At 40.2% G+C, this 12,261-nt stretch overlaps 1 protein-coding gene across 3 annotated transcripts in view; it reads right to left on the bottom strand.

Annotated features, from left to right (window-relative positions):
• The window catches only part of ZFPM2 (zinc finger protein, FOG family member 2), a 492,640-nt gene that overhangs the window by 206,214 nt on the left and 274,165 nt on the right, over positions 1–12,261 (bottom strand). The window lies entirely within an intron of this gene.

Genomic DNA, 12,261 nt, shown 5'->3' with positions numbered 1-12,261 from the left:
CGAGCTTGACGACGGTGCTGGGGCACTCCGTGTTAAAGATGAAGTGTTAAGGGCTGTGTCTCCTGACTTCGGGTTGGAGTGGGGTGTAGGGATGCCTCCATGAGGATCACCTTAAGCTGCTGTTGCCTTTCTTTAAGAGTTCTAGGGTGGAACTTGCGGCAGATCTTACAGTGATCCTTTTGGTGGCCCTCCTCTAAACACTGTAAACACGCGCAGGCTACACAGTTTTTAAACCCAGGGACAGCGGCATATCACGGCTCCAGGGAGGTGGGATGGGAGGGGACCCTCAACAACTCTATGCTAGGAACTCTAATACTTTATACAATTAGTAGAGAACGTGCTTGCTAAGCAAGAGCTAAGGGAATTTCCAGCCAACCGTCACTGGTGTTAAGAAGGAACTGAAGGGGGTGGTATGTTGGCTGGGCTCTATATTGAGCGACATGAAGGCATGACTCCAGGGGGTTCCCAGGCAGATCCTACGATGTTGCTAGGGAAAAAATGTTCCAGCTATTGTGCACACACACATGCACCAGGTGCGGCTCCAGGCCCCAGCATGCCAAGCGTGTGCTTGGGGCGGCAAAATGCCTAGAGCCGCCCCTGACATGCACACACCTGACTGGAATGGACATGAACAAGCACTCGAAGAATAATAAACTGTTACAAAGAATGTTATAAATTAGAGCACATTTTATTAGAATAAAAATGATCTACATTAAATATATGATGATGTCTGTGATACTATAAAGATGATTCTAAATACAACTACAGTAACTCCTCACTTAAAGTCATCCTGGTTAATGTTGTTTCGTTGTTACATTGCTAATCAATTAGAGAACATGCTTGTTTAAAGCCTGCTTTGTCTACTGCTTGCAGAAAGACCAGCCCATTGCAGTCGGCTGGTGGGGGGTTGGAACCAGGGTGGACCGGCAGCTCCCCTATCAGTTTCCCCCCACCAAGTTCCCTGTGCCAAAGCCGCCCAGCAGGCTATCAATTGCCAGCAGTTCAGCTGTCCCTCCCCCCACAGCCATGTGCTGCTCATGCCCTCTACCTTGGAGCTGCTCCTGGGAGCCTCCTGCTTGCTGTGAGGGGATGGGGTGCGAAAAGGGGTGCTAATGTCAGGGTGTCCCCCTCCCTCTGCTCCTACCCCCGCTTACCCCATCTCCATAGAGCAGGGTGGGGACACAATATGACAGGGCTCAGGACGGAGGGAGCTTGCTAGCAGCAGTTGCTGTCTCAACTTGCTGGTCAACTTAAAAAGGCAATGTACTTAGAGTGCGGTCAGCGTGCTTAAAGGGGCAATGCACATCTCTCTCTCATGCACAAGGTGTGTGTCTCTGTCTCTGTCTGCCATGCTATCTCCCCTAACTCCATTTGTGCTGCCTTGTAGAGTGTGAAGCTATATTAACAACAATGTGTTAACCCTTGACGGCTCAGCCGAGTGCTGGTTCATCATTCAGCACTATGACATTCTGTGGGAAATATCCCATCCTCTTCCACCCTCTGACTCCACCACCTCAACCAAGTGTAAGGGGGGGGTTGGTTGCTACCTCCCAGCACTAAAAAGGGAGGGGTCGATGGGAAATCAGGAGCCTGAGACTGACAGTCTCCAGGAACAATGTGGAGAGGCCAATGCTCCAGGTCAGCCTGATTGACAGGGCAGGCAGGTTAAGCAAGGAGTCACAAGGCCAGAGGGGTCCCGTTCCCATGTGAGCTGGAATTGTCTGAGGCTGATGGAGTGGGGCCGAGCTAAGGAGAGAGCAGGGGGCCCAAGCTGAGCTGCTGGGAGCAGAGCTGCAGCCCCAAAGCCAGAGCACAGCCCAGAGAGAGCAGACCTGCCCTGGGAGGAGAGCTGTAGCAACCAGAGCCAGAGGGGCCAGACAAGAAGCCAGAGCCAGCCTCAGACAAGAAGAGGTGAGAGCTGAGAGAGTCACAGAAGCAGCTTGCAGAGCAGACTTGCCCTGGGAGCAGAGCTGTAACAACTGGAGCCAGAGAGGCCAGAGAAGCAGCCCAGGGAGCTGAAGGTAGAGCAGCAGCAGCAGCCGTGCTGAGGCAGTGTGGAGCTGGGGCTGGAGCAGTCCGGAGCTGGGTGCAGTGAGCAGCTGGGGAGAGCGAGGGGGACCCTGGGCAGTGGGCCCAGCACAGGGAGACACCTCAGCCAAGAGGCCCTGCAGGCCAGACTTGGAGGGGGATCATAAACCTGACAGGGCAGGGGTGACGCTGGGGAGAAGGGTCCTGCCACCCAGAGCCTGAGAGTGTGTGGCCAGCGCCAGAGCAAGTGTCCAACCCGCAGCGTCCCTGCAGCACAGCCAGGGCCTGAGGAGGAGGCCTGGGACCTACAAGGAACAGACTGTGAACTGTCCTGACATTCCAGAGACACAGTTTGTGATGTTCTCTGCCAGATAGCAGGGTGATGTGTTTTCCTTTAACCTTTCCCATTTTTCCTTATTCTTTTTTAAATTAATTGTTAATTAAATAACTTGTGTTTGCTTTAAATTGTATGATGTGATCAGTGAGTCAGGGAGGTGTGCAGTGCAAAGAGAGTACCCTGGAGTGGGGACATCCTAGCCCCTGTCCTACGTGACCACAGCAGCGTTGGGGGTTGAGCCCCCCAGGAATCCTGGGCCCAGCCTTGTTGGGGTTATGAGGACTCTGCGAGACAGGAGAGTGGAAGGGGAGTCCTCAAGAGCAGGGAGGCCTCTGGGTAAAGGAAGTGGGAGCGAGGACTCAGATCCTTTTGCCAGCCCACTTCACCGGGGTAGTGCAGAAGCCAGGAAAGTTCCCCACAATAGCGGGACCATTCCCCCGCTTACGCAAGCTTCACAATCATCATTGCTGTGTACAGTATTAAATTGTTTATATGCACAGTATAAGTTTTAAACATATATATATATAGTCTTTTGTCTGGTGAAAAAAATGTCCCTGGAACCTAACCTCCCCATTTACATTAATTCTTTTGGGGAAATTGGATTCGCTTAATGTCATTTTGCTTAAAGTCGCATTTTTCAGGAACAAAATTACTACAGCATTAAGCAAGGAGTTACTGTTCTAGCATTTAGAAGGTAATCTGGCTAATTCCCCTCACTTTTTTAAGTGAGGCTACATTATTTCTTATGCTGTATTATAGAACAGATCATACTGTTTATATATAAAATACACCAGTGTAATACTCTAACACATTTCTGAAAAATTTCATATGTACCAGGTTGTTATAACATCACCTAATAAATATTTTGAAATAACTAACATTCCTGTGGTCTGTGGAACATGTAATAACATATATTAAGAAAAAAAATCTAGTAAGAGTTTATTGATTATTATTAAGGTATTTAAGATGGTATCAATGCAAAACATTATCAGCTCTGACGGGGATATATACTTATTTTACAGTGAATGAGAGCACAAGGAATGGGCACCAGAACACATACGAAATCTTTGTTCCTAGTTAAAGTGAGTTTTACAAGAACCAAAGCAATAGCATAGTGACTAAAACAATCATCACCTGGTGCACCAGCTATGAAGCTCTCTCATCTCAGCACTTGCGATGCAATAGATGGACTAGGGTTCTGCTGGAAGAGGGCAACCAAGATAGCAGGTTACCTTGCCTCTTGTGTTTTGTACAGCAGAGACATGATAGCTGAAGTTGATTTTCTTTTCAACTCACCTGGATTCTAAGGCATCTTCACAGGGTTTGATTGATAGACATGTTCACTATGTTTGATAAATGAGGCACAGGATATTGGTACCAAGTAGCACCACTACAGCTGAAGGGGACAAACTGTGCTGTTAGCTACATGCTGCCTGCCCTTTGAAGTCAATGGAGTCGCTTGAATATGACTGAAGGCAAAAATTAGCAAAAATGTTTGTATTTCCAACAAAAACTTTGATTTTAGGAGTTGGGATATGGGGATAGTTCAATATTAAAGCATATTTGTCTAAAATTTAGCATATATCTTACTTAGTACAAATGTCAAGCTATATAAAGGCAGAATCCTGAAATACCTAAGACATTTGTTTCCATCATTCTTAAAACACTGCAGGTTATCTCACTTAACTGGTACTCAGAAAACTAGATATTTGGAATTGAAAGCATGGGTGAATTCCTAGCCCCATTTAAGTCAATGAAAGTTTTGTCATTGACTTCACTGGGGCCATAATTTACCTCTTTCAACTGCATGACTGCCAAATTCCTATTGAAATGAATGAAACTAAACCTTTCAAATTACATCACTCATGCAATGATAAGTGCCATCATCAAAACTGACACCTTTTCATTCTCAGTAATGAGGTCAAGTATCAGTGGTAACGGAGACTGAATCTTCTTTTCACCCTAAGGCCCTATCTACTCTAGGCTTTATTCTAACACAGTATTATGTAGATCTGCTGGTACAGGTAAAGACAACATGGTGGATAATTACCAGAGGCTACTGGAGCTGTGTGTACAACAGCACAGCCATCAGTGCACCTCCACTGGCAATAAACATGAGGTGGGGGATTTTGTCATGTAGGCACAACCTTAGATGTGATTTTTCTAGATCAGACCTAGAGCATGCAGAAGTGGAGAAATCTACAGTGCTCCCTGATATTTACCTCTTTTATGCATAAAGGGACAGCTTCAGTTTCCAAGGTTTTCAATTTAGTACCATCCATGAGCACCAAAGTCATGGTTTAACAAGATAAGGCAGAAATAGCATGTGTGTGACTGTGTTTTGGATAATCTTATGGTCAGTTATAACAGACAGAAAAATATTAATTATAGAAGGTACCAGTCACCACAGGTCCAGACCAGGTTGCAATTAAGTGCCTAGACACTGTTTTCACATACTTAAAACTTTCTGAAACATTCACCTATATGGCTGGAATTTTCCATGCACAGTCACTGTGTAAAGATGAAACTATTCAAAAAGTATGGGCAAAATTATTTCAGTCATTTTGAGTTGTGAGAAAATCTTTAGCAATTGAATTTTCTCACTGTAATTTTTTTTTCCCCTTATGTTTAGTTTTTTTGATGGGAAAGGAAAAAGTAGATCTCAAAAACTGCTGTCTTTAAACTTGATATTTTACATTTACACAATCCATAATGAGCAGTATATTTTGTGAATCATTGAAAGAAGGAGTTTTAGAAAATAAGCAAGTTATAAACATTTAAAATATGCTCAGTAGAGAACAGTATTACTATTTAAGTAGTCACCTCAAATATGGACACTGTATACATGCATCTGTAGGTATTTACTTGCACATAACATGACTAGCCACATGAAAAGTGATACGTAAATGTGATTCTTTATCACTTGAAGTCTTTAAATCAAGACTGGATATCTTTCTAAAAGATATTCTAGAGCGCAAACTGAAGTTATGCAGTTGATGCCGAAATTATTGTGTTATACAGGAGGTCAGACTACATGATCATAAAGGTTCCATCTGGGATTAAAATCTACTAATATAGAAAAATATTGTTACAATATACACTACTGAAATGAGACATACTGAAATGAAACAGATGATTTATTGAGATTTTTCCCAGGGAACTGATTTAGTGTAATGAGAATGACTGGTAATTACTACAGCTTAATTAACATATTATTAGTATAAATTTGGCCCAGTGAAGATGTTTTTAGTATCAAATAATTAAGTAGTGATTTTTAAAAAAAGGTTTTAAACCCCAAATGGATTTTTTTTTAACATTTGTAAACACAGTCTTTTAATACACAGGTGTCAAATAATGATCAAAGGGTACATTTCCTGGGACATCAGGAGGCCTCAGTCAAAAGAAAGAAGGTGAAAAAATAGACAAGGAAGTTCCATGCAAAAAGCTACTAACAACACAATGTTAAGGTTGAGAAAACAAGCACTCAGATACAAGGAAATGGAGAATAAAAAATGGAATCTCAATCTTAACTCTATTCTACTGTACATTTGCCTTAAAATATGGATTTTTTTAAAAATTAATCTTTACATACAGTAAGTGCCAGTCGAGGGCTTGTTGTCTCAACATTAAGGTTGCATTAGCTCTAATTTTTCATGCAGAACATACACATAGCAGAAACACTAACACTATTTGTTGTGGAAGTTGCCACATCTCCCTTTGGTAGTCTGCATCACACAGTAGTAGGTGATAAGGTCCTTAAGTTCAAAACTATCTTTATACTTTTGTTTGCTTGGGTGAGTATTTATTCCAGCCTTTACTGAGTACTCTTACAATATCAGTGTCATGTTTAAATTAAATCTGTACTTTAAATAATACAGAAATGAAAACATACGAAGAAATTTTTCTGAAAGACGTAAATGTCCAAACTACAAAGGAAATAACCAAAATCTTTGAAATGGTCCTGAGGCAGTGTACCCATACTCCCTTGACACAAGTTTCACATTAAATCTCAACAGACCTCATTATGAAGGGTAAGAAATTAATAAAGGCTATTGTGCACTGTGAATTTTCACACTGGATGAACACATTTGGTGTTTTTGTAACTGTTCATGTAAAATAACTCCTTTACACTTGCATGGTGTGGAAGTCTAAAGTGATTACTCTTCATTGTACTATAAGATTTTGTGCAGGAAAGCTGCTTGGTTTGAGTGTTCTAGTAGTTGGGGGAATGGTGAAATGTTTTGAAATGACACTCGCAAACATAATGGACCTATTCTGATCTCAAACACTGGGGTAAGTCATGAATAAATCCATAGATGAGAACTGAGTTACAATGGTGCAAAACTGGTCTAATCAAGATCAGAATCAGGGCTGTTATTAACTATAGCAGTTTTCTATGTAGTAATATATAAAAGTGACTGCATGTTAACAGGAGGGCAAAATCCTTAAAAGTATGTATCTGAGGGCAAAATCTAGCCCATAGCATTCAAGTTAAATTGATAAACACATTACATTTTAAACAAAAAGTCATAGAGAGCCTATGTAGCTTTTTCAGTGGTCTTAGCCTCCCGTCAATGTGGCAAATAAACTTTAATATTGTAACTCTAAAGATTAAAAGTGGCTGGGTACTATAGATAGGAGAATTTTAACCGGAAGTGACCAGCCACAGATTAGTGAGTGAATAACTTAACTGCATTTTGAACCTTGGCTTCTCGGACAGTCACAGCAATTCCTAATCAAACTATTTTATTAAGAAATCTTCTAGAAGAAGTACAGCTTTGGCAGTGAACCTTCAGGATCCCATTAAAGGATCTCTTCTGTATTCCATCACTACTCTGGTCGAAAATTGCACACTTTACTCCCACGGATCCTCTCCACAGCCATTTTGAATCCTCTTTTCCTTATCAGGCTGATACAGACCTGCATCATCCTCTCCTCCTTCTGACAGGGGCGACAACAATGGGGGGGTATGATACAACTGCTCATTGTTTTGCTTCACAAAACCCTGCCACAGGGCACAGATTAACACCAAAAAATAGATGGCTGCAGCCAAAGAAAAACATTTTTCAGAATGCCTCCACTTGATTAATGAAGTAATGGCATGAACCACTCTTTGACTTTAATCATGTGCTATACATTTTTTGCCACTTCTCCTCTAGAAATATCACCTGTAACTGGGAATTTTTTGCAATGTTCTTTTCTTCTTATTCCCTCAAAGTTTTCAAAGACCACCACAGGGATTAATATGGCTGAGTTTACAAGAAAATTATTTCGGTATAGGAGGGGAAAAAACAACCTTTTCTTAAACAAATTCTTAGTGCCTGATCATAGGACTACTTGTGTGAACAGGAACTACTTTCATGGCTGCAGGATCTGAACACAGGGTATTTCCACATTAGCAAATGTTATCTCATCTTTCTTTTCAAGTTATATTTGATATATACTACGGCCCAGGTTGCAGTGTCAAGAGGTGGGCAGGTATCACTACATATCTTGAAAAATCCACCTGTATATTTAGCACTACTGAGTCTTAGGAGCTATATGTCAATGCACATATTTAAGAGCCTCCAGGCAAGACTGGTGATTAGAATCACACCACCTTGATTCTATAGCAGAGCTCATTGTTTGTTTTATTTTTGTTAAAAAGCGTAAAAGACAGAAATGATTTGATGATAACTTATTTCCTGCACGCCAGCAGAAAGACATCGCCTTTTAGTTTTCTAGCTGTTCGCACCTACTACAGCTGCACTTCTAGCAACCACTGTTCACTTTTGTTGGAACTTTGAGATCTGCTGTCCTTCAATTGGAAGTGAAAGGCGGGGGGGGAGGGGGGGGAGGCTAAAACCAGTGTGTCCAATTCTGCCTGCAGATACCAACTGCACACATACATCCGAAGGCTAAAGAATATTGCCTAACAGAAGTAAGTAAAAAGTGAGTCTTCTTTATTTATTGTGATAATGCAACACCGTAAAATCTTCTTACAGGTATTTTGATATTGTGAGATATGTGAATGAGACTCTTGACTGACTCCTAGCTGATAAAAATTAAACACTTCTCTTCCTTGGTTAAACATCAGATTTTCCTTAGTTCATCTAGTAGAGCTATAACTTTATGATGTCCATGCCCTGGTGTGGACAGTGCACAAGATAGTCAATTAGTGGATTCCACTAAGTCCCTTAGCAATGTCTAAGCACTGCTAACTGGAAGTCAATGACAGCTATTGCTATTACTGTAGTAGTAAATGCCACTTCGATCAGTCATTCAAGATGCCCAACCTTTCACTATTCTGAGATGTATATTGTTAATGTACTTCAATATAGAACTTGAAAGATCTGGAAAGTATTTGACATCTGGCACAGTGACTCAATTAATTACTCTGTTGAATTAATTACAGTGCTGAATCTCTTGAACCAACAACTGTGAGTTTAAACTCGGCATCAGAGTACTGGAATATGAACCAGTTTAAAAGAGTATTATTTCATCTTCAGATTTTATTCAAGGCTGACTAAAAGGAGAGTAAGTAGGTTGTATCTTTTGTAATAAGGTAAATGAATCCTCTGTGGGAGATAGCATCACACTGCTACCACTCCAAGAATTATTAAGGACAGATAATTAATTACAAGGACTCATGCCCACCCATACCTTTCAAGAGTCAGCCACAAGCAGATGTGTTGGATCAAGCATGAAAATCTAACTGCAAATACTGTGAAATGGTAGCCAAGAGTTCACAGAATTTTCCTTTTGTTCCTTTACCAGAGATTTACTTTTAAAGTCTTTCAAAGATTACTTGATCCATTTACAAGGTTTATCACACCAAAATGTTTGCAGTGCTCACTCAGAAATGTGTGAAACCTGCTGTCAAGCACTCAAGTGAAACTATGATTGAGTCTTAGGAGGTGTGGCTTTCCCTAGATGAGCTTTTAAAAATATATATAAATAACAAACAAATACAGCTCCCTTTAAGAACAAAAGAGAGCATATGTTTTAGAGAGAATATGAATCAAATATGTCAAATAGACAAAGTTTAAGAATAAAACAGAAAAGCTTCATAAAAATATAAAATAAAAATGATTACAAGCTGGCATCAGGATTGTCAGGCCTAAACAATATATTAAAGATTTATCAAAATGTTCATGCTTTCCTACAACATTCTAAAGTAACAAGCTAATGCTTAGACGGAGAGGCCTCACTGATGAGGAAAGATCACCATTATTTGGGAAAAGCTCTTAGAAAAAGAACAGATATGACCAGAGCACTCTAATTCCATTTCACAGCAATTTTGGGGGTTTCAAAATCTGATTTCATTCCAATGTGGAATAAAACCAAATTTTTTTGAATGTTTCCATGAAATCAGACTCCAAGCTTTATGATTCAGGAAGAGAGGAGGTATGTGTGTCCCCCTCTAGCCTGGAGGTTAGGGCACTCACCTGGTATGCGGAAAACCCACATTCAAGACCACTCTGCATGATTCAGAACTGAGTTTTTCATCCCAGATCAGTGCTGGTACTAGGCCATTGGGGGCCCTAAGCAGGATTATTTCCCCCTCCCCCAATACTAAAACAGGCAAGTTCTTATAATAAAAAGTGAATGAGGGCCCAAAGAAATTGCTTAGTCTGCTTTTGCCTAGTGCCGGCTCTGTCCAGGATCACTCTAAATCAGGCAGTGCAAGAGACTAGTAAAACCGATACTTTCCTGCAAGATGTTTCAGTGCTGACAAAACAGCTTATTTCAGCAAAATTTTGTTTTGTCAAAACTGTTCTTACCAGCTGTAGAAGAGAACAGAGGAGCCCAAATACACCAGTGAGACCAAAAACTGGGTAGAAGTCCTGCTCTATTGGCTGTGGCTGCGCTCTACTTCGTCCAGAGAAACATAACAAAACAGTAGCAGTATCACTGTCACATTGCCAGTTTATTCTAAAGATGCCTTTTAGAGCTCCTACAGTTATGGGTCAGTCATCATTTCTATTATATGTTACACTGTTTCTAATTTATAACCTGCAAATGTTTGCTTAAGCTTTATATACTGATACTATCATCGGTGGTAGCACTAGATAAAGCAATAATGGAGAGAGTGCCAGTTACTATGTTATGTAGGCTTGCTCTGAGCAGGTCAGAAAACACTAATTAAAATGCCAGTACCTCCCAGGAACACTGTTTACACTAGTGCTCACATGCCCATCCCTGCCACCACTGACGGAGATGAAATGGAAGTAATAATGGTGGGAAATTTTAAGAGAACATTCTAAGTAAAGATTCAGGCATAGTGCACAAGATTTTGGTGAAAGGATCAGCTCTAAGATATCGTGGTGGTAAGTGCTTTATTACACAGAGATTAGACAGACAGAAATGAAAGAGAAAACACGTATGGACCAGATTTTCAAAAGAACCCAGAGCCCAATTAGTGACAATGGGAACTGTTGGGTACTGAAAATCTCCTCCCTTTATAGGTTCCCATAATGAAAATGTAGTCCCATTTGTGGATGCTGAGCACTTGAAAAACCTAGCCCTATTGTTTCTAGGCTATTAGTCCATAATATGGATTAGCATGTTTAGATTTTTTTTAAAAACACCCTATATTAAAAAGGGTTAAGAAACATTACAGTTTAAAAATGGGTATTGCAAATATAAAGTAACTATAATATTTCTTCATTACAATTTTAACAGGCATACTTGCAGGACAATTATGCAGCAAATGTATTTTAAATATGGAAATATATTTATATGATATACTGTACTGAAAAAGTTTCCCAGTTCTTTATGTCAAAGTGTGTGCATGAAACCACTGATCTCCTAAACAGTAACTGCTCTGAAGCTCTATCCCAGGGCTCTGCAACCTTTCAGAAGTGGTGTGCCGAGTCTTCATTTATTTACTCTAATTTAAGAATTCACGTGCCAATAATACATTTTAATGTTTTTAGAAGGTCTCTTTCTACAAGTCTATAATAGATAACTAAACTATTGTTGTATATAAAGTAAATAAGGTTTTTTAAAATGTTTAAGAAGTTTCATTTAAAATTAAATTAAAATGCAGAGCCCCCTGGACCAGTGGCCAGGATCTGTGCAGTGTAAGTGCCACTGAAAATCAGCTCACGTGCTGCCTTGGGCATGCGTGCCATAGGTTGCCTACCTCTGTTCTATCTTCTCAAGAAAATGCAGATTTTAAGTGTCTAATACATCTCCACTGAGATCTTACTTTGTTTATTTCCCTCTTCAAAATATGATCTTTTAAAATAACCCAAGGAAAGAAACCCAAACTACATAAAAACTAATGTTGAGGATGAAACTTAATTACAGACAAAAAAAATTTAGAGATAAGAACGACACTATCTTCAACATACTAAATCATGGCTCAGCAGTGCAGTACTTATATAGACCACTGACTTCAGTGAAATCAGGGCTAATTTGGACGATATCTCGTATAATTCTAGGCACCCATGTCAGAATCCTTCAATACCTTGACAAAATGGCTGCAAGTAGATGACAGATTCTGTAGTGCTCAATATCCTTATGTTTAGTAGGGGTTAAATTAACTTTAATACAGGTTAACATAGTCATTGTGTATCTTCTATATACTTTGTTAATATGAATTGTTCAATAATTAATCTGTGCTCTGAAACAGTTAAAAAAACCCCTCTGATATGTTATTAAAAGCGAAAGCATCAGTTTGGCTCAGCAGACAAGGTAATTCTAAAGTAACAAGTTTAGTACCATTAATCTGTGCCTTGCATAACCGTTTCTAGACTGCTGCCATAGATGGACTGCTTGGAAAAGATCCAAAGAGCACTGATCATGAAAGCTTACAATGGCTTGATTTTAAGTGATTTGGTTGAGTAGCAATAAAGACTAACTACTAAAGAATGAAAAACAGTATAGCAAAGTCAACTCACTGGGCATCT

This window comes from Gopherus evgoodei, chromosome 2, assembly GCF_007399415.2.
Source record: "Gopherus evgoodei ecotype Sinaloan lineage chromosome 2, rGopEvg1_v1.p, whole genome shotgun sequence".
Taxonomy (NCBI): domain Eukaryota; kingdom Metazoa; phylum Chordata; order Testudines; family Testudinidae; genus Gopherus; species Gopherus evgoodei.
The sequence above is the reverse complement of the archived record's forward strand: the minus strand, read 5'-3'. Positions and strand labels throughout refer to the sequence as shown.